The sequence below is a fragment of the Halichoerus grypus genome, chromosome 12, assembly GCF_964656455.1.
Source record: "Halichoerus grypus chromosome 12, mHalGry1.hap1.1, whole genome shotgun sequence".
In the NCBI taxonomy this organism is placed as follows: domain Eukaryota; kingdom Metazoa; phylum Chordata; class Mammalia; order Carnivora; family Phocidae; genus Halichoerus; species Halichoerus grypus.
Genome location: NC_135723.1, coordinates 80,574,376 through 80,594,118, shown reverse-complemented (window position 1 = coordinate 80,594,118; position 19,743 = coordinate 80,574,376). Strand labels below are relative to the sequence as shown.

The 19,743-nt window shown below is 36.7% G+C and overlaps 1 pseudogene; it reads left to right on the top strand.

The window, feature by feature from the left end:
- The first annotated feature begins 7,795 nt into the window (after window positions 1-7,795).
- Window positions 7,796-15,712, top strand: LOC118555494 (developmentally-regulated GTP-binding protein 1 pseudogene; annotated as a pseudogene).
- The last annotated feature ends 4,031 nt before the right edge of the window (window positions 15,713-19,743 follow it).

Here is a 19,743-nt window from a genome sequence, read left to right as displayed (position 1 = left end):
AAAATTAGGGTAGATTCTTTTCTGACATATTTCATAAGTAATAATTATAAGCAAAAATTTAACTGTAAAAAAAAAGAAGAAGAAGAAACTATAGAAGTAGTGGAGGAAGCTACGGAGTTTCATATATAAACTTCACATATAAACCTGGAATAGGAAAGGATGTTCTAACCATCACTCAGAATCCAGAGTTCTCAAAGAAAAGATAACTTTCACTACATTAAAAAAACAAACAAACAAACATTCTACAAGTCAAGAAATACCATAAATAAACCCAAAAGGCAACCCAGGAAAAGTATTTGTAATTTTATCACAGACAAAGAACTACTCTTACTAGAATATATTATTGACTAAAAATAAATTTAAAAAATGAAAAATAGGCAAAGGTCATGAAAAGGAAATGCAAGTAATAAACAGATGCTCAAAATCATCTATAATGAAAAATACAATTAAACTACTTTGAGATGCCACTTTATCTTATCATATTTGTAAAAACTGGAAAGTTTGAGAAAACACTCCATTAGTAAGATGATGGAAAAACACACATCTTCACACATTGCTGATTGGAATATATATTAGTGCAATAACTATGAACAAAAATTTGGCAATAAGTAACAATTACAGAAACCTCTGATACAACAATCCAACACATAACATTTTTCAGATATACTTGCACAGGTGAAAAATTATATAGATGCACACATTTATTCATTGCAGTATATTGTCTAACAGAGTTTACATTTATAATATCAAAATATGTAATAGGAGAAAGAGCAAATAAATTATGGTATGAGGACTATAATAATTGTTTTTATTTTCATAGAAATACTACAAGCCCAATAAAATTAAAATAATTATTAATAATACACACTAAAACTAAAAGCACAGTGACATAAACTAACACAAACTCTAATTCATAAGAAATCAGGTAAAGTTAATAGAAATTTGTTTAAGTATTCCACATTGATTTTGCAGATTTCTATATGGACAGGAAGAAGGGCTTTGTCAAGAAAAAGAGAGAATGAGAAAGAGAGCCTGTTGGAATATATCATCTAACAATTTGTTTTAGGGAAGTATATGAGAGTTATATTTTATAATCCTTTCAATAACAGAAAATAACTCTCAGTTGCCTTCAGAATTGAATGACAAACTGGCTTGAAATAAAATTATTAGATCAAAACATTTTCCTTCAAAATTCCACCGAAAGGGCCTCCTTCACACCCTATACTGGACTAGGTTATACCCACACACACAAATACATCTTGTATTTCACATTTTGTTACTAATATTATATACATAATTATTTCACTGATAAACTTCGTCCCCACCACCCTGGAAACCCCACAGTAATAGGGACTGTGATTATTTTATTTGCCTTTGAGTCACCTAGGTTTGTGTAGATACAAAGTATACAGGACATATATTTTTAAATGAATAAATGAACAAACGAGTAAAGACAAAGAAAGTCCTTATCTATATTACTTCATCTTCCTCCGACATTTAGCAATAGAACAAAGGCATCTAAAGAAAGGTAAACTTTGCTCTGTAGTAAATAAACTGCATATTCTAAGCTCATGCTTAAAGGATTTTTAATCCTCTTTTGAATTTGGTAAGAATTTGTCTATGTGTGAAGCTTCTTATAGTCTGTACCATAGAACTTTTTTTTTTTTTGAGATGAAATCGTTTGGATTCAAAATTTAAATACCCTTATTAAGATGTAATTATGTCAATCAGTGATGCAAGATCTTGGGCAAAATGTGAATACAATACCAGCTAACGCAGAATGGCTCCCTTGTGCCAGAACTCTTCCAGGGGCTTCATGAATAATAACCAGTTAATCCCAAATTAACTCTCTGAAGTTGGGTTAATTATATAGATGAGGCATCTGAGAGAAACAAAGGTTAAGACAGTTTCCAAAGGAGAGAACCACCTGGGAGACAAGAGATTCTCCGTAATACTTAAGATAAATATCATTTACATGTATATAAAATATATATGCATATGCACAGAACAGATACATAAAAGAAACTCAGCAGAGGTTACTTCCAGGGGGAATGAAGAATCTATAGTGAGAGGAGGGTTGATATTTTACTATAAACACATTTGTACTTTCTGAAAGGTTTGTTATGTGCGTATTGTTACACTTCCTGTTAAAAAAAAAAAAAAGAGGAAAAATATTACCTACCCTGAATGTGTGTTACTGATGCTCCACTTGGCAAGGGATACCAAATGAAAGGAGAAAAGCCAAGGCCCAAACCGTCAATACCACAGTCTTGCCCATGGTCAGTCCCGTTTGAACAGAATATTTAGGGTAATTTATAAACACACAAAAAATATGTATTTTATAAGTGTTATGAATATGCTTTTGGGAAAAATATATTACAAAAATATAGTTTGTTTCCTTTTTTTTGAATTATTTTACATATTCATTTTGAAAGGCCCTTGTGAAATGTATTCTCACTGTAATATATAACTGCTCACTAGTCACTTTATTAATAGAAAGCTGCATTGTGCTCTATCTACAACTACTGATATTTAGTATTTCTTTGAAAACAGCACCAGCTTTTTGATCCCCATAATTCCAGTTTTACAATTATTCAACATCAAATCAGGAGCAAGTCTCATCACTTTCAAACTATACTGAGGTGGGATGATGAGATATCAGTTCAAGATATTATTTCAGTTGAAAGGGGAAAAACACCTATAACAAAAAAAAATGAATCTACTTGTCTGTTTCAAAATGTTTTTTTTTTTTAAAAAGCTGTAATCTGATGGACAAGAAATACATGAGAGTAGACTTAACAATAAGATGAGCCACAACTGCTCGTTTTGCCTTCAGTTCAATCAGACTCACCAAAGAAATAATAATTCACGGATGCAGAAGGGGATAGGATGGGATTGGCAGTGCTTTTTTCACTTTTGAGATAAGTACAGGCAATGCTGAACTGTAAGGAAAGCACTTAATCCCTATCAAAAACACATTTTAAATAAGTATATATCTGATATAAAAAGCATCACCTCATTTGGAGAGATAAAGGCGAACAATAAGAGCTGACATTTCCCAACACCTTCTAGCTGACCTTGGATTCTTCCATTATCACATTTAATATCCCATTTTTTTTTTAATGTTCAAGATGGTGAAACAAGTGCCGCCAGAGTAAGTGACTTAGTCAAAACAAAACACTCTCGAAACAGAAGAGGAGACCCTCCAATCCAGGATCCGAACATTCTAAGTTCAGAGTTGAGCATATAGCATTTATTCACCAAATATGTATTTAGCTCCTCTCTGCTGGGTGTTCCTCAAAGACGCTGGAATGCCATCCTCCGGAGGAACTTACTTGTTACTGGGAGAGACTGATAGTATCATGTGGACTAACTTATTTTTTTAAATAACATTTTGTGATAAATTATATGATGTAAATGAAGAGTGTGCTGTTTTTAAGACTCAGGTTGGGCCTCTCTGAGTGGAGGGATGAGCCCAGCACTAAAGGATCAGAAGCAGCAGCTCGTGTAGAGCAGAAGGAAGAACTTACAAATAGAAAGAAAAACATAGTCCCTGAGGTTTTAAGAAAGAACTGCTGCTGTTTGTGGAGCAAAAAGGAGGCCTGTGCACTGGACGGTAGAAGCAGAGGGAGAATGGCATGAGTGAAATCTACAAAGGTGGGAATGGGGACAGATTATATAAGACTTTATAGAGGCTGGAAGAGTTTGCATTTTATTCTAAATAACATTGGAATTCACTTAAGGAGTTTAAACCAGAAAGAAACTATCTAATTTATATTTTTCAGTGTAAAATTTGCCTGGCAAGTAGTAGTTGATGGTACTACTTGCTTAAGCAGACTTTATAACTTTTACTCAAACAAAGATAGTTTTGAGAATAAAAGGAGGCATTACTGATGGTTACTGTATGACAACGGGTCCACACCAGGACTGTCCCGGGTGTATTAGCTGCCTTTTGCTATAACATACTACTCATTGGATTTAAACAACATTTATTTAACTGAGTTAGTTAGTTAGAAGCATTTTGTGGTCTGATCCTGCTTGGAGGATTTCCTCTGGGCTCACAGGCAGACTGGAGAAGGCCAGTCTGAAGGTGGCTACAGAATCTAAGATGGTCTTTGAATCACTATGGACTCATATGTCTGGTTGTTCTCAACCAGGGATATTGGAGCAAATGTGCCTCTGGTCTCTCATCATCGATCAGGCTGGCTCACTCACAGGGTCGCAACAGGGTTTTACAAGCAACAAAATTTGAAGCTACAAGACCTCTTGAGGCCTAGGCTCATAAATCATATGACTTGTAACTCATCATTTCTACTACATTCAGTGTGTCAAAGAAGGTCACAAAGTCAATCCTCAGTTCTCGTAAGGAGTGGGGAACCAGACTCCACCTTTTGGTGAGAGCTACTGCTAAGTATTGTGGCCGTTTTGCACACTCTAACACCAGGCACAGTGGAATGTATGCTCACGCTGCATTTACTGAAATGAGGAGAACTAAAGGAAGTACAGCTTCTTTCCAAGTACCACAAAACAAAGGCGATTCTACTGCCCTGAGACTTCAAGCAGTCTTAGAATTATGAAAACATCTCCTTTGGAAGGATATCAGGACTTCAAAACACCAAAGAGAGTTAAGAGTCTGGAGGGTGTACGGATGGGTCCTCTGTGTTAGAATAATCCTTTAAACCCTCCCTAACACATCCATATTCTCAGAATTAAGTTGATATCTTTAAAGTAGAAGCTTACATCAGGTATATTCACTGAGTACGGTGGTCAAACATAGAAGATGTCTGCCTAGTTCTTGGTCCTATGCCTCCTGGTCTCTCATGTGGCCTCTTGGGCAAAATACTTTCACAGCCTAAGGATTCTTGCCCTTTGAGAGACATGGTGATGGCAGTTGCAAAATTAATGACCACAACTGCGCCACTAACTGTTTATAGCTTTGCCTTTTTTATTTTTTATTTTTTTGCCAAATTTTCTTTCTAAGGAAATTCAAAGAAGTCAGGATGAAATTCAGAGTGTCAGAGCAATAGGAAGGATGTGCCATAATCTGAAATGTTCTTAGCTTTAGTCCTTGTCTGGTACTCCCATGCCCTGTTGCCACTAGTCCACACTTCAACCACATCCCCACCTCCTCCTGCACCTGATCAGCAACCAATGGATCCAGATTTTACAGAAGTCTTAAAAAAAAAAAAAAAATTCCCAGAGGGTCTTGATGAGCTACCAGTTTTAGGAATCACTGATATTATCAAGTTTATAGATGAACCTAGATTCATCACTTAATCTTGCTGCCAATAGCATTTGTGTTTTCTTGGAACCTAAAGAAATCATAATGTATAAATTATTTCCTAAGAAGAGAAATTATTCTTTTGTTTTCTTTGAAATACTTTTACTAGACAAAGAGAATTTTGTGTCACTAAATACAAGGATATGTCATTTTCTTGTGCTTGTCTTTACTGTGTTTGACAGATATTCCATTTTTCACAAATGGAAGGTTTGTGACGACCCTGTGTCGAGCAAGACTACCGGAACCATTTTTCCAAGCATTTGCTTGGTTCATGTCTCTGTAATACATTTTGATAATTCTCACAACATTTCAAACTTTTTCATGATTACTATATTTTTATGATGATCTCTGTGGTCAGTGGATTATGACTCGCTGAAAGCTCAGATGATAGTTAGCGATTTTCAGCAATAAAGAAGTTTTTAATTAAGGTATGTACATTGTTTTTTAAACCTAGTGCTAGTGCACACTTAACAGACTACAGTATAGTATAAATGTAACTTTTATACGACTGGGAAACCAAAAAATTCATTTGACTCACTTTATTGCAATGTTCACTTTATTGTGGTGGTCCGGAACCAAACCCGCAATATCTCTGAGGTATGCCTGTAAAGAAATTCCTATAGTAGTGGTATACTTCTCAGATTTCTGACACCTGACTCCTGTAAATTATATTTAGTTTCTTTGGGATATGGCTGGCAGATGGCACTTATATGTATTGAATCTTCAAGATGGGTACATTATTCTCCTGAAAAGAATGCTAAAATGTATAAGAATGAAAAGTAGCAACCACGGAGCACACAGAAAAGAAAATTCCTGCTCAATAACACATACACTAGTGGAAAACAGAATCAGTGCAAAGAGCAAGGTTTGCTATTTCTTTCCTTTGTGTATACCAAACACTGTTAAGATAATAGCAATAATAGCTATAGTCATTGAGTCCTACACCATAGCCTCCACAAGACTTTTCACTAAGCTTGTTACTAGCATTAGTCTATTAATCTGCACAAAATCATGAGGCAGGAGCACTATCCCTACTTTAAAGATAAAGAATCCAGAACATAAGAATGTTAAGCGACTTGTCCATCTCACATGCTGGTAAGTGATAGAGCTGGGATGGGACCAGGTAATCATAACCCAAAACCCATATATTCAACCACTCCTACAAGCTGAGCTAGAAGAAGAGTAGGGGCAGAGCAAAGGCAGAGAAGGTGATCAGATCTGAAAACGTGGTCATGATTTCTCAACATATGTTTAGTAATGACTATGAATTTGACTTCCAAACTTGAGATGCTCCCAAACCCAGCAATCAATGCCTAATTCAGGTAAATATGCAACCACTCTCAGAGGGAAATGAAGGGAACCTCATGATCTATTACTCTCTACATCTTCTAATCCTTTACACGTAGAGAATATTATTAAGCTAAAATGGAGGTGTTTTTTCCTTTATTTAGGGGGAGGATTGTTTGTTTTTGTTTCTATATAATCATATCTGTCAATGAGATAAAATTTCTCTGGTGCTTGATCAATGAAAAGTCATAGTATTCAAGGACTGCCCACCAAATGGACAGGGTTCACCAGTGGGAATTGAGTGATAAGTCCAATTGAGTGGGTCCTTTTCCAAAGGGCAGAGAAGAATCAGTGTAAGTCCTCCTCTTCCACATACCATTATATGGATCTTCCCACAAGGAAAAGGACATTTCACCAATTTGGCAAGTAGTTCAGGAATTTTTACAACTAGTAAAGCAAAAGTTAGCCAAATATGGATTATTCCTAGGACTAATTTTACTTGAAAGTGATCTGGGGGCACCTGGGTGGCTCAGTCGGTTAAGTGTCTGCCTTCGGCTCAGGTCATGGTCCCAGGGTCCTGGGATCAAGCCCCGCATCATGCTCCCTGCTCAACGGGGAGCCTGCTTCTCCCTCTCCCGCCGCCCCTCTGCAGCTCCCCCTGCTTGTGCTCACTATATAGTATCTCTCTGACAAATAAATAAAATCTTCAAAAAAAAAAAAAAGAAAGAAAGTGATCTGTATCTTGACTGATAGTAAATAGTACAGATCATCTGCACATAGTCTACACTGGGATTTTTTGCTGAAAAGGCTTTCCAAATGATTAGTAAAGACAGTTATATCATACATTTATATATCTCTTCTTTTTGCTTATTATTTATCTTCTAAATGGGGATTTGTCTTTTTAAATTTCCTCAGAAAATGCTTTATTAGATGTATTCCAAAGAGACATCATTTCTAGTAAATGGAATATTTAAATATCTATAACATAACTTTATCTTCTCCTGAATTTTATACACAGAGTTTCTCTGCTATTATTATTATGGAAGATTTTGTTTGAATTATATTATTAGGAACTGCCTATGTTCATTTTAGGTACAGTTAACAAATCAAATTTGATTATTTTGTAAGTACCATAAAATCCCCCTTTCAATGCCACATCCTGGGTCCAGTTATTTGAATGTATCTAGATGAAAGCCAAAAGAAGGGGACCATGTATTTTCTGGAAATATGCTCTTATTTCATAACCCACTCATCACCTCCTGTTTGCAAGACCAAAGGAGAGCTATGGAAGGAGGTAATGGAGGCAGACCATTTGGTCCAAATATCAAGTGTTTAGAGACCTGTGCATATGCTTTAGCAAGGTAAGGTAGGGTGGTGTTTTATTACAAATACAGACCTCCTGAAATCCATCAGTGCTAGCTAAACATGAGTGAGAGGGCAGGGCCAGGGGCGAGGATTCTCATGATAGGAAAATTGCATGGGTCTTAACAAAACTCATAGAGTTTATTTTCTTCTTCCTTTTTTAATAAAAGATTATTTTTCTTTCAAATGCTCCACTTAAATTGTTTTCTCATAATTGCTGATAGAGAAAAAAAATATATCTTTTTTCTTCAAACAACTTGATAAAATCTTCTCTCTGTAGCTAACCAGAATTTTAAGGTGTGTCACGAACCCCACTTAAAAGAAGTACATAAGAAACAGATCTACACTCAGCCTATCTGGGAAACAAAAGCTTTAAATTCACTTTGTGGGGCTGAATGACTAAGATGAGCTTTCTGCATTAATCAGATTAAATAAGAAATGGCCAAATATCTATTATGTGCTGCATGGAGACAGACACTGACAATCAAAGCTAGAAAGTTTTAATGAGGAGACTTAATTAAAAACACACATCATCTTCAGAAATAGGAATCCTTAATTCTGAGAAAAATCACCACCAAACTTAGCTCAGCTGTACTAATCAGCAGAGATTGGGAATTCAGAAAGCTATCCTGTTAGAAAAAGGTATGCTAACGAGTGACTTTACAGAATCCTGCCCAGAGAGTGTATTGTTGGGGCTCTGATCCTATGACTGAGACTCTTGTAGATTTGGGCAGGAACAGGACTTTAAATGATACCCCAGAAGACCCCCTCATGAAGTACAGAGTTCTCATCTAAACATCCTGACATCCAGGAACCTGGAGGAGAGGAGGATTCACTATATTCTTTGGTTAATTTTTGAATATCTCAATTTAACTGAAAGTATTGTCTTCAACTGAGCTGAATCTATCTCTTTGAGGTTTTCATTTATTGTTTAATTCTTGCTCTCTAAAATTATCCAGATGAAGTCTAACCCTACTTCTCCATACCTGTATCTGTTAGTCTTTTTTTTCTTTCCTAACACAACAGGATTCCCTGATGTTTCTACTATGCCTCATAACCCTCTTTCAGAACTTACCACCATCAGGGTCAGTCCCTTCTGGAAGAAATGCAGTTGCAGTTCTTCTTAAACTGTGATACCTCAAAGTCTAATTTGTTCAGTGTGTCATATAATAGGACTATGGCCTCCAGTGCTTTGGACTCTTGAATTTTGTAATTGCTGCCTAATTTTGCATTAACGCTTTGGCAGTTACAGAACACTTTTGGCTGATTTTGAATTTGTAATCAACTAAAACTCCGGTCTTTTTCTAAGAACAGCTATTGAGCCAGGCTCATCCATATTTTGTATTTCATCAGTTGATTAATTTAAGTCCAAATTTGTTTCATCCTTATTGAACAAATGATCAATGTCCACTTTAAGAAAAATTAGAAAATATAGCAAGTAAGCAAAATGAGCAAGAATAAAAATTAAGTATAAATCATCCCTTTATTCCAAACATTTGAAGATAACCAGCATTTCCATTTTGGTAAATATTTTGTCAACCTCTTTTTCTATGCATACATATGCTGGCTGTTGGATATTTATGTGCATTTTTTGTGCACACATACAATATGTAATTATATATATTCTATGATCTTATGAACGTTTTCCAAGCTGTAACTTTGTAAATGTCTTTAAATTTTTAAGATACATATTTATTCATCTATATTTTTGTGTGAAATGGCTTCACAATATTCCGGTTTTAGATATAACAACAATGTTCAAGGTACTATGGCCATGTAAGAAACCACTTCAAAATGTAGTGACTTAAAACAACAGTCTTTCTTTTGCTCTCAAATCTACGGTTTGGAAGAACTCAACAGACTTGTCTGCTCTACTTAGAATCAGCTGTAGTGGCTCAAAGGCTGGAGGCTGGTTTTATCTGAAATCTCACTCACTTACATGAATACTAGATGCTGACTTTCTATTAGAACACCTACAGGTGACCTTGCCATGTAGTCTGGGCTTCCTCACAACATGGAAACACAACAAACAGGGTTTTGAGGGAGAAAAGTTCTAAAAGAGACAGAACCAGATGGAAAGTCATATTGCCTTTAAACATCACTTTCAGCATATTCTATTCAATGAGAAAGCCACAAAGTCCTACCCAGGTCTAGGGGGAGGCAAAACAGACTCCAACTGCAAACAGGGGAGGGACAAGGTTAAGGAAAAGCATGTGGGACTGGAAATATTTTTATGATGATTTGGGGAAATTACTATGGCCATAATTCATTTAACCTACTTGATACTGTTTAAAATTTCCCCCATTATAAAAAATGCTGCAGAAATATTTCTCAAATATTCATTTGTGGGCATTTACATAATGATTTCCCTAGGGTATATTCCGAGAACAGTGATTACTGGGTCAAAGTTTACCCACATTTCTAAGGCTTTTGATAGATACTGGCAAATTGTCATTCAGAAACATGATGGCAATTTAGACCCTGATCACCAGTCTATGAATGGAAAAGTCTGTTCCTAACTTCAGCTTAAAAACTGGGTATTATCAGACTTCTTAATATTAGCCAATATATTATTGTTATTTAAATTCACATTTCTTCAATTACTAGTACATTTGAACATTTTATATATCTACTGGTTATTTGTATTCTTAGAAATTGCTTTTTCTTGGCCTTTGATCATTTTTCTTTTGATCTTTCTCTTTGAAGTGTTTTAGAGAGTATTCTGTATTGAGGACATTAAACCTTGTCATATATATTGCAGTGCTTTTCCAATTTGTTATTTGCCTTTTATACCCTATGTAAAGTTCCTGTATTTTCCTGTATTCAAAAGAATATTCATTTCTTAATAATGACTGGAGGCCTTCTTCAAGACATACATTACATAAAAATTAACCTATATTTTCTTCCAATACTTTTTTAAGGTTTAATTTTTATAGAAACTCTTAAATAAATCTGAAATTTGGTGTATGGGAAGAAATAGAAAATACATTTTTTTTCTAAATAATTTTCTTGGAAATCATTTAATAATTCATTTTTTCTACTATTTGAGATGTCACCTTTATCACAAACCAAATACTTAAATATACTAGTTCCTGAGTTTTTGATTTTCTATATGCCTCCATTTATCTGTCTATTGCCACTTGTTTATCTATCAACCTATTCTTCTACCTCTTTCTCAATGTATTCTTATTAAACTATTATAGACACTGCTGCTTACTGGACAGGGTTATGTAAACTTTCTTGTTTCTTAAAGCCATTTATAAATCTGATAGAAGTTTTGGATTCTCTACCTAAAAAATATTTTCTCTACCTAGAAAAATTCTGTACCAATTCTGTACCAAAAATTCTGTAACAACTTCTGATTGAAATTGTTTTCAATCAATTTCCTACAATTATCCATCTCTGAGACCCATATAAGGGTTTCATCTTTGCACATATCTTATGAATTTAACTCCTGAGTATTTTATTATTTAGACAGTTATTGTGAATGAGCTCTCTTTTCCATTTGATATTCTGTTATGCTAGTTTGTTTATAACATATAGGAAAGCTGTTGATTTTTTTTTAAAACAATTCTTTTTCTATCCGTCCACCTTTTTGAATTCTTTCAATTTCAAATTTAAATGTTTTCATTTTGAACGAATAAGTCATGGGGATGAAAGCTGCAACATAAGGGATATAGTCAACGGTATTGTAATAGTGTTGCAAGGTGACAAATGGTAGCTACACTTCTGGTGAGCACAGCATAATGTATAGACTTGTCAAATCACTATGTTGTACACCTGAAACTAATGTAACATTGTGTGTCAACTATGCTTAAATAAAATAAAATAAAAATAAATGTTTTCATTTTAAATCCTTTGTGTGTTCTCTGCAGATAATCAAATCATCTGCATTAAATATAGCATTGCCTTCTCTTTTCCAGTATTTAAATATGATATATATCCTGTTAGAATATTTAAAACATATGCCCTGGTTAGAATATCTAAAACAATGCCAAACAATAATGGAGATAATAACTACTTTTATTTTTATTCATTTTTTAACTCATAAGTTACTTTGAATGCAACTAGTCTTACCTGGCTACCTGTGCAAGATAAAAACTCTTTACTGTGTTCAGTTTCCTTCTGTTTTTCATAAGTTTTTGTTCTATTCCTAGTTTATTAGCCATAAATGTCTTTTTAAACTTTTTATTGAGATATAATTCACTTACCATAAAATTCACCCTTTTAAGGTGTACATTTAGTAGGTTTTAGAATATTCACAAAATTATGCAACCATTACCCTTAACTAATTCCAGAACATGTCATCACTCCAAATAGAAACTATTCATTAGTAATCACCCTCCATTGCCCACTTCCCCCAGGCCCTAGTAACCATTAATCTACTTTCTGTCTCTATGAATTTGTCTATTCTAGACATTTGATATACTTTCTTATCAAATCGAGCCCATTATTTCCAACTCTTAGAGATATTTCTGAATTCTGATTCTACTCCAGATTACATTAGCTATTAATTTAGCACTGCTAGATGAATGTTAATTAGTTTTATAAGTATGCCTCTGTGTTCTAAGCCATTACTAAATTTCAAACAGAATTGTGCCAATTATTTGTGCAACTGCTATGTAGGAATCTTCAGTTACGTTTTTGTAACAACTAAAAGTTTGCTCATCTTTAGAATCATCTTGTCTGCATGTCTCTATTTTGCCCTCAGGCATGTCTTAAAAAACTGTTAAGTGATTAGCTAAGAACACGTTACATTGTTTCTGGTATACCACCCAAACCCTTCCAAATCCTGAAATTAAGGGGTTTTTTTTTGGCAAAATTTATTCTAAATCACCACATAGTAACTCCTACTAATCAATACACCCTTTTCTCTATGTGAATAAACTGTCCCTTTCATAACAAAATTCAAACTCTTCTCTAGTATTAACTACAAATTTAAAACCCCACAATTTTTAGAATAAAAACTTCTTTAAAAAACCCAAATTGTTAGTGTTTCCCTACTTTAAATTCTGTAACCTTTCCTTTTTCCATCATATCTCAAATCACATAATGTGGCAGTTGCTAAATCACCACTTTAGTGTCTGCTTTCTATACACTACAGCCTAGAGGAGAAAGAGTGAAAGGGACAGCAGTATAATTCACATCACTCTGCCAAGTTGCTATTAATCATTTATAATAAATCATTCAATTTCTCATTCCTCTCCCCCAAACATTTGATTAATATAAATTATGAAAGATGAAGAGTCGAGGACTCTGACAAGTATGGCATGGTGAAGAGCCCAAGGAGTGGTCCCATGGAGCCCGTGGAGTCTTCAGGCCCTGTCCCCACAGAGCCCAGTGACCTACGTCAGGGGCAGGGCTAGACCTGGCCACCAGTCCACGACGGGGTGGGAGCGATGCTATGTCCACCTGAGCTCCTCTCACCATCTAGTTACCCCCACTCCCACCCAACCCCCAGTGCTTTATCCAGTCATGCAGACAGAGCTGGCTTCCCACCAGGGTAGGGGTACAGCCACCCATCTGTTAGAATCAGCCTCTTTCCAATACCCTCATTTACAAAAGAGCTGGAGCTCCTCAACCCGTCAGAGCTCCGGCCTCCTGCGGATGTGTATACACACGTGTGTATGCTGTAGAACTAAAACAGAAGTGGGGTCACATGTATCAAGGACACGATGAAGTTGGCAGTACAGTCCCATTTAAGAAAAACAAAACAAACTTACCTAAGTTACAGAAATTTACAGATCTTCTCAAAAATCAGCGAAGGACGCCAGCCAATCCCCAAACACCAAGTCTGTTTTGTCATCTTGGGACTTCCTTGTTCCACTGACTGGGCTACCCTGATCCAAATAAGGAAGAAGACCACTAGGCAGTCAGCTGAAAAAGTCAAATATATTCTGCATTTGCCTTATTAAAACCTTTTAGTCTGGGGGCGCCCGGGTGGCTCAGTCAGTTAAGCGACCAATTCTTGATTTCGCCTCAGCTCATGACCTGAGGGTCCTGGGATGGAGCCCACACCGCCTCCCTGCCCCTCCAGGAGTCTCTCTCTCTTTCTCTACCCCCCGCCCCATTCGCGTGCTCTCTCGCTCTCTCAAATAAATACATTTTTTTTTAAACCTCTTTAGTCTGTGAGCAACTCGGAACTCACAGCTCCCATAGCCTTGGGTTTCCCGGTTTGCAGGTCAAAACCCTTGAATAAACTCATCTTTCTGCTTTGTTTTATTCAGTGTGCAGAGTTCAGCAATACAAATCTGTGTGCACATAGGGGCCAGCACCAAGCTCCATAGTGAATGATGCATCCCCTTCCCCCATAAAGAAATGACAAAAAAACAAAAAACAATTTAAAAAAAAATGGGGAGTTGGCTGGGGGGGCGGGGGAGGAGAATGCTCCACACCGTGTCTCCGTAAGCATCACAGGTGGATCTCTCACTAGAAGGAGAAAGTACCTCATCTGTGCATTGCATTAGCACCTGATGGAACTGGCTAATCTGCATCAGGTGTGTGACAGGAGACGGTATAGAGACCACTGCACCCCCTGGGATTTGCCACCAGGAGTGGCACTTTAACCAAGATCACAGAGATTGAAGCTGAGATGGCTCAGACTCAAGAAAAACAAGGCCACTGCACACCACATAAGCCTGATTAAGGCTTGCCTTTCTAAGCTTTGCAGAGAACTCATTACTCCAGAAGGTGGTGGTAGTGGGCTAGGAGATTTTGATGTGGCCAAGCAGGTGATGCTCAAATACTGGGTTTGTGGATTTTCCATCTGTAGAGAAGTCAACACTGCTCAGTAACCTGGCAGTGGTGTATTTCAACATGACAGCCTGAGTTCACTACTCTCACCAGAGTTCCTGGTGTAATCAGATACAAAGGTGCCAAGACCCAGCTTCTGGATCTCCCAGTTATCAATGAAGGTGCCAAGAATGGAAAAAGTAAAGGAAGTCATTGCAGTGGCCTGAGTGTGTAACTTGATCCTGATTGTTCTGGATGTCCTGAAACCACTGGGACATGAGAGGATCATTGAAAACAAGCTGAAAGTCTTTAGCATTCACTTGAACAGCAAACCCCCTAACATTGGCTTTAAGAAGAAGGATAAGGGAGGCATCAATCTCACTGTCACTTGCCGTCAAAGTGAGCTGGAGGCTGAAATTGTGAAGAGCATTCTGGCTGAATATAAAATTAGTAATGCCGGCGTGGCTCTGCATAGTGATGCCACAGTAGATGACCTCATTGACATGGTGGAAGGAAACAGAATCTATATCCTTTGTATCTATGTGTTAAATAAGATTGATCAGATCTCCACTGAAGAATTGGATATCATCTATAAGGTTCCTCCCTGTGCATCCATCTCTGCCCATCACTGCTGGAATTTTGGTGACCTATTGGAAAATATCTGGTACTAACAAAAACTAGTGAAGATTTCACCAAGCCCAAAGGCCAGGTGACAGATTACACACCTCCAGTGGTGCAGCCTTATCCCAGGATCACATGGAGGATTTCCACACGAATATTCACAAAAACCTTATCAAAGAATTAAATATCTTTCGGTCTGGGGGGGAGGGTCTCTCTGTGAAACACAATTCTCAAACAGTGGGTTAAGACCATACATTAGAGAATGAGAATGTCATTCACTGTGAAAAATTGAAGCCTTCTTCTTTCCCCAACTGCCAGGCCAACCATAACAGCCTTCCCCATGACCAAGCATTTTACCCCAGGTCTCTTCTGGCTTTGGCAGCCATGAGATCAGGAATCACAGGAGGAAGATGGAGGCACCCACACTGAAACTTCACTTGTCTTATCTTAGTGTCACCTTGTATACTGAACTGCTTAAAAACCTGGTAGAGGGGGGAAAGCCACACTGGGTAAGGATTTCACAAATATCTACCTGGGGATTCATAATTAAGGTGGTCATAGGGTCATAAACATTTTTAAAATCTTGTTCAGGGCATGTGTATGCAAATCTAAAATATGTAAACAAGGACACCTATACCTGAGGTGAGGCTAATGAATGTTTAATGAATTCATGAGTGACATAACCTTTCAGTGACTGTGCTCACTCTGAGTTTAATGCATATAGGATACATCAATAATTACTTATTTAAAGCTTTGCCTTTCATTATTTAGTTAGTGGGAAATAAAGACAAACCTAAATATGTTCTATTACTGAAGAAAGTGGCAAAATATTGTAACTACCAAAAAAGAAAAAAATTTGTGAAAGCTCTTCTAAGACCTACTTTGTTGTTTTTAACTCTATTTACAGAAATATATTAAGATAAATATAAGCTTTATGGCAACCCAAATATTTCATGTTTGATTTATGAATGTGATGGATAGGAACTGTTACAAAACAGAAGGTAAATCCTTAAAATATTCAATTCTAGAATGTGTTTCTGACCTTTTGTGCTTTGTGCCACATAATGAATTATTCATAGAGCATTGATAACAATGTGACATACAGTCTTAGACACACTGGATCAAATCACTGAACTGGGAGATGGAAGACTGTAAGTCTCATTTTGGCTGTCATTACCCGTGTGACCCTGGCCAATTCGTTCATTCATTCACTCAACATTTTAGAAAACTTCTGCCATCTACTATGAACTCCACTACGCAACAGGATATAGCAGTTAACAAAATATCCCTCACTTCATAGAGCTTACAGTCCAGTCATTTAACCTTTAGTCAATACACATAATTTCTTTAGTCTCAAGTGTTCTCATTATGAAATAAAAGAATTGGGTATTTACAATATCCTATCAAATGCTCCTGAACATTCATCAATAAAATATGTGCTTTCAGTCATGTTCTCTGTAATGATTGTAAGTTGTCCTGAGTTTTGTATACCATGTTGCAAGATCCCTACGTGACCGCTAGCAATTGTTTCTTGAGCCAGGTGGCCTTGGTGCTATATGATATGTCAAATGTTATCACAATACTCGCTGACAGTGCAGGTGTGCATCCCATAGTCATGAGCACTTTAAGTTCTATTCCACAGCCCAGAGCATTCCAACCAGTGTGAATGGGCTATGGGGTTGTGGGCAGGTAGCAATTCCCTCCAGTGTCGAGTGGTCTGATAAGGTACGGTAGGCTAGAGCATCTGGCTTGTGGTCTCCTAAAGCAAGCAGCCTTATCTGTTGCCTTTCATGTCCTGTATACATATATCATTTTTTAGGTATGTCATGATGTAAAAGAAATTGAGAAGTATTACTCTAACCAACCAAGTTATAAAATCAAAAATGCAAATTACAATGAAGGTAAAGAAATAAAGAGCAGAAGAAATTTAGGAAAAGGTCACAGTCAGGGTCATGAAAACTAATTTAATATTATCTATGTAAAATTGGAACCAACAGATATTAGACTATTTCAGAGAGTATAAAGCTATACATCAGGGCGCATGGGTGACTCAGCTGGTTAAGCATCCAACTCTTGATTTCGGCTCAGGTCATGAACTCAGGGTCATGAGATTGAGCCCTGCATAGGGCTCCACACTCAGCAGGGGAGTCTGCTTGAGATTCTCTCTCCCTCTCTCTCTGCCCCTCCCTCTCCTGCTATAAATAAATAAATTAATTAATTAATTAAAAAAATCTATACATGAGTATGACATTGAATCTAAAGTGAAGGAGTAAGTGGGCATCTTTTGTCAAAAGTCTCAAAGACAGCTATAAATTCATTATTTCAGTTCATGACGCAGTAACCCCTTCCCCTTTATGTAATACATTTATAAATATCATTCTCTAAAGGGGCTATAAATAGGCTCCATATTTGTAAAGTTAAATCACATATATTATCAGATCTAAAGTCCACTGGTTATGGCCATGAAACCCTAAGGGGTAATTATTTTTAAAGCTTCCTTCTTCTCACTAAAATATCAGTAAATAAGTTAGTTAAAGCCCTGACTTACAGAATTCCTTTGATCCTATCACCCCTCAAATTCTTCAGCTCTATCTACCTCTCCATTCACAGCGCCACTCCTGAAATCTACCTTTCAAGTCTATCATCTGATCCATCTCCCATTGTTTTTAGAATGCCTCTGTCCTCCGCAAGACATTTTAAAGGATCCCCCTTGTCTATATAAATAATTCCCACAGAAGGAGGGAGATATAAGATACTATAATCTCAATTATTTAGGAGGGATTTGTATGTTTTTCAAGTGGATTTCTTTTCAAAGTAAGTAGCTGTGGTCAGCTGAATAATGTCGAAGTTCCTTGATATGGCAAACACAGTCTTTTTTTTTTTTAAGATTTTATTTATTTTTTGCCAGAGATAGAGCGAGAGAGAGCACACAAGCAGGATGAGCAGCAGGCAGAGGGAGAGGGAGAAGCAGGCTCCCCGCTGAGCAGGGAGCCTGATGTGGGGCTTGATCCCAGGACCCTGGGATCATGACCTGAGCCGAAGGCAGACACTTAACTGACTGAGCCACCCAGGCGTCCCTAAACATGGTCTTTCTTGAGTATGGAGATTGTGGAGTGTATCTTATTCAAGCCAAGGTAAGGCCCAGCCTATATTAGGTACACAATAAATATTACATTAAAGGGACATTTTTCTATAAGGTTTTTCATAATATTCTTTGAAGCTTTAGAAGTCAAAATATAATTGAGGATTCTTGTAGGATAATAGGATGTCAACCTTGAAAAAATGTTTTTGACTCCTCACAAAATTAACAACATAATAGTTCATTGTAGCCAAAGAAGGATTTGAAGTTGCAGTACCTATATTCAAAACTTCCTGCTTCATTTCAGCAATGACTCTGAAGTAGGCAGTGTGCTAGGTACTGAGAATTGAAAGAGAAAAAAAAAAAGGGTTGCTAGAACCTTCAATTCAAAACATACCTGGATTTGATATTCATGAAGCCTACCCAAACTTCACTCAAAAACTCATGAAAATAGAGGGGGAAATAATGTTTTCAGTATCATCAATTACAGAGATGAGTAAAAATCAATACCAGTATCTAGAAGGAAATGAATGAGAACTGGTAAATTTCCAAGTTTTAGTTAATGTTCTACCTTACCTTTGTTTCACAAAATAGACTTGGACTTCAGTAACATAAGCATATGCTTCAACATTCTAAGCCAAGTTATTTTAGACCTAAATTCTATACCTGGCTATAACAGAGAAGTCATCTCCAAAGGGAACTCCTGGCAATGCTAGCCTATACTACCTTTTCAAAAAGAAAATAAGGTAAAGAGAGCTTCTTGTTCCCAATATTGCCAGAAAAAAAAAACAAGTATTGAGATTTCTTCTGAATGCACCAACATGAGTCATATTCCAATTTCTGAATCAATCACTGGCCAAAAGAATTAAATGAGTTAATTGGCCAAACTTAGGTTATCTCTCCTTACCTTACTCAGAGAACAGTAAGGGCAGGCGGTCATCCACACCTAAACTCCATGGACTAAGAGTGGGTTCTTCCACGTATAATCACATCACTGGCATAAGAAGAAAGAGACAAATGTGCTAAAAAATCAGGAACTGCTAAGTCCACTATGAAGTAAAGAGGGAGAAAAACTCCCTCTGCATTATTTCTCACTAAGAATATGAAGACTCTAGTAGCTGGTACTGTAGATAGGGAAAATCATGTCTTATCATTATGAAATCAGTTTGACTTCCCAGACTCTACAGAAAGGCCTTGGAAGTCCTCAGGAACCCACAAAACACATCTAGAGAGCCACAGCTATAGAAATACTTCTGAAATTTTGATGTCTGCTAATCACTCAGAGATTCTGATAAAATACAGATTGTGATTTTGTTGGTCTAGGATAGGGCCTTAGAGTCTTCACTTCTAACAAGCTCCCAAACGATAGTAAGGCTGCTGG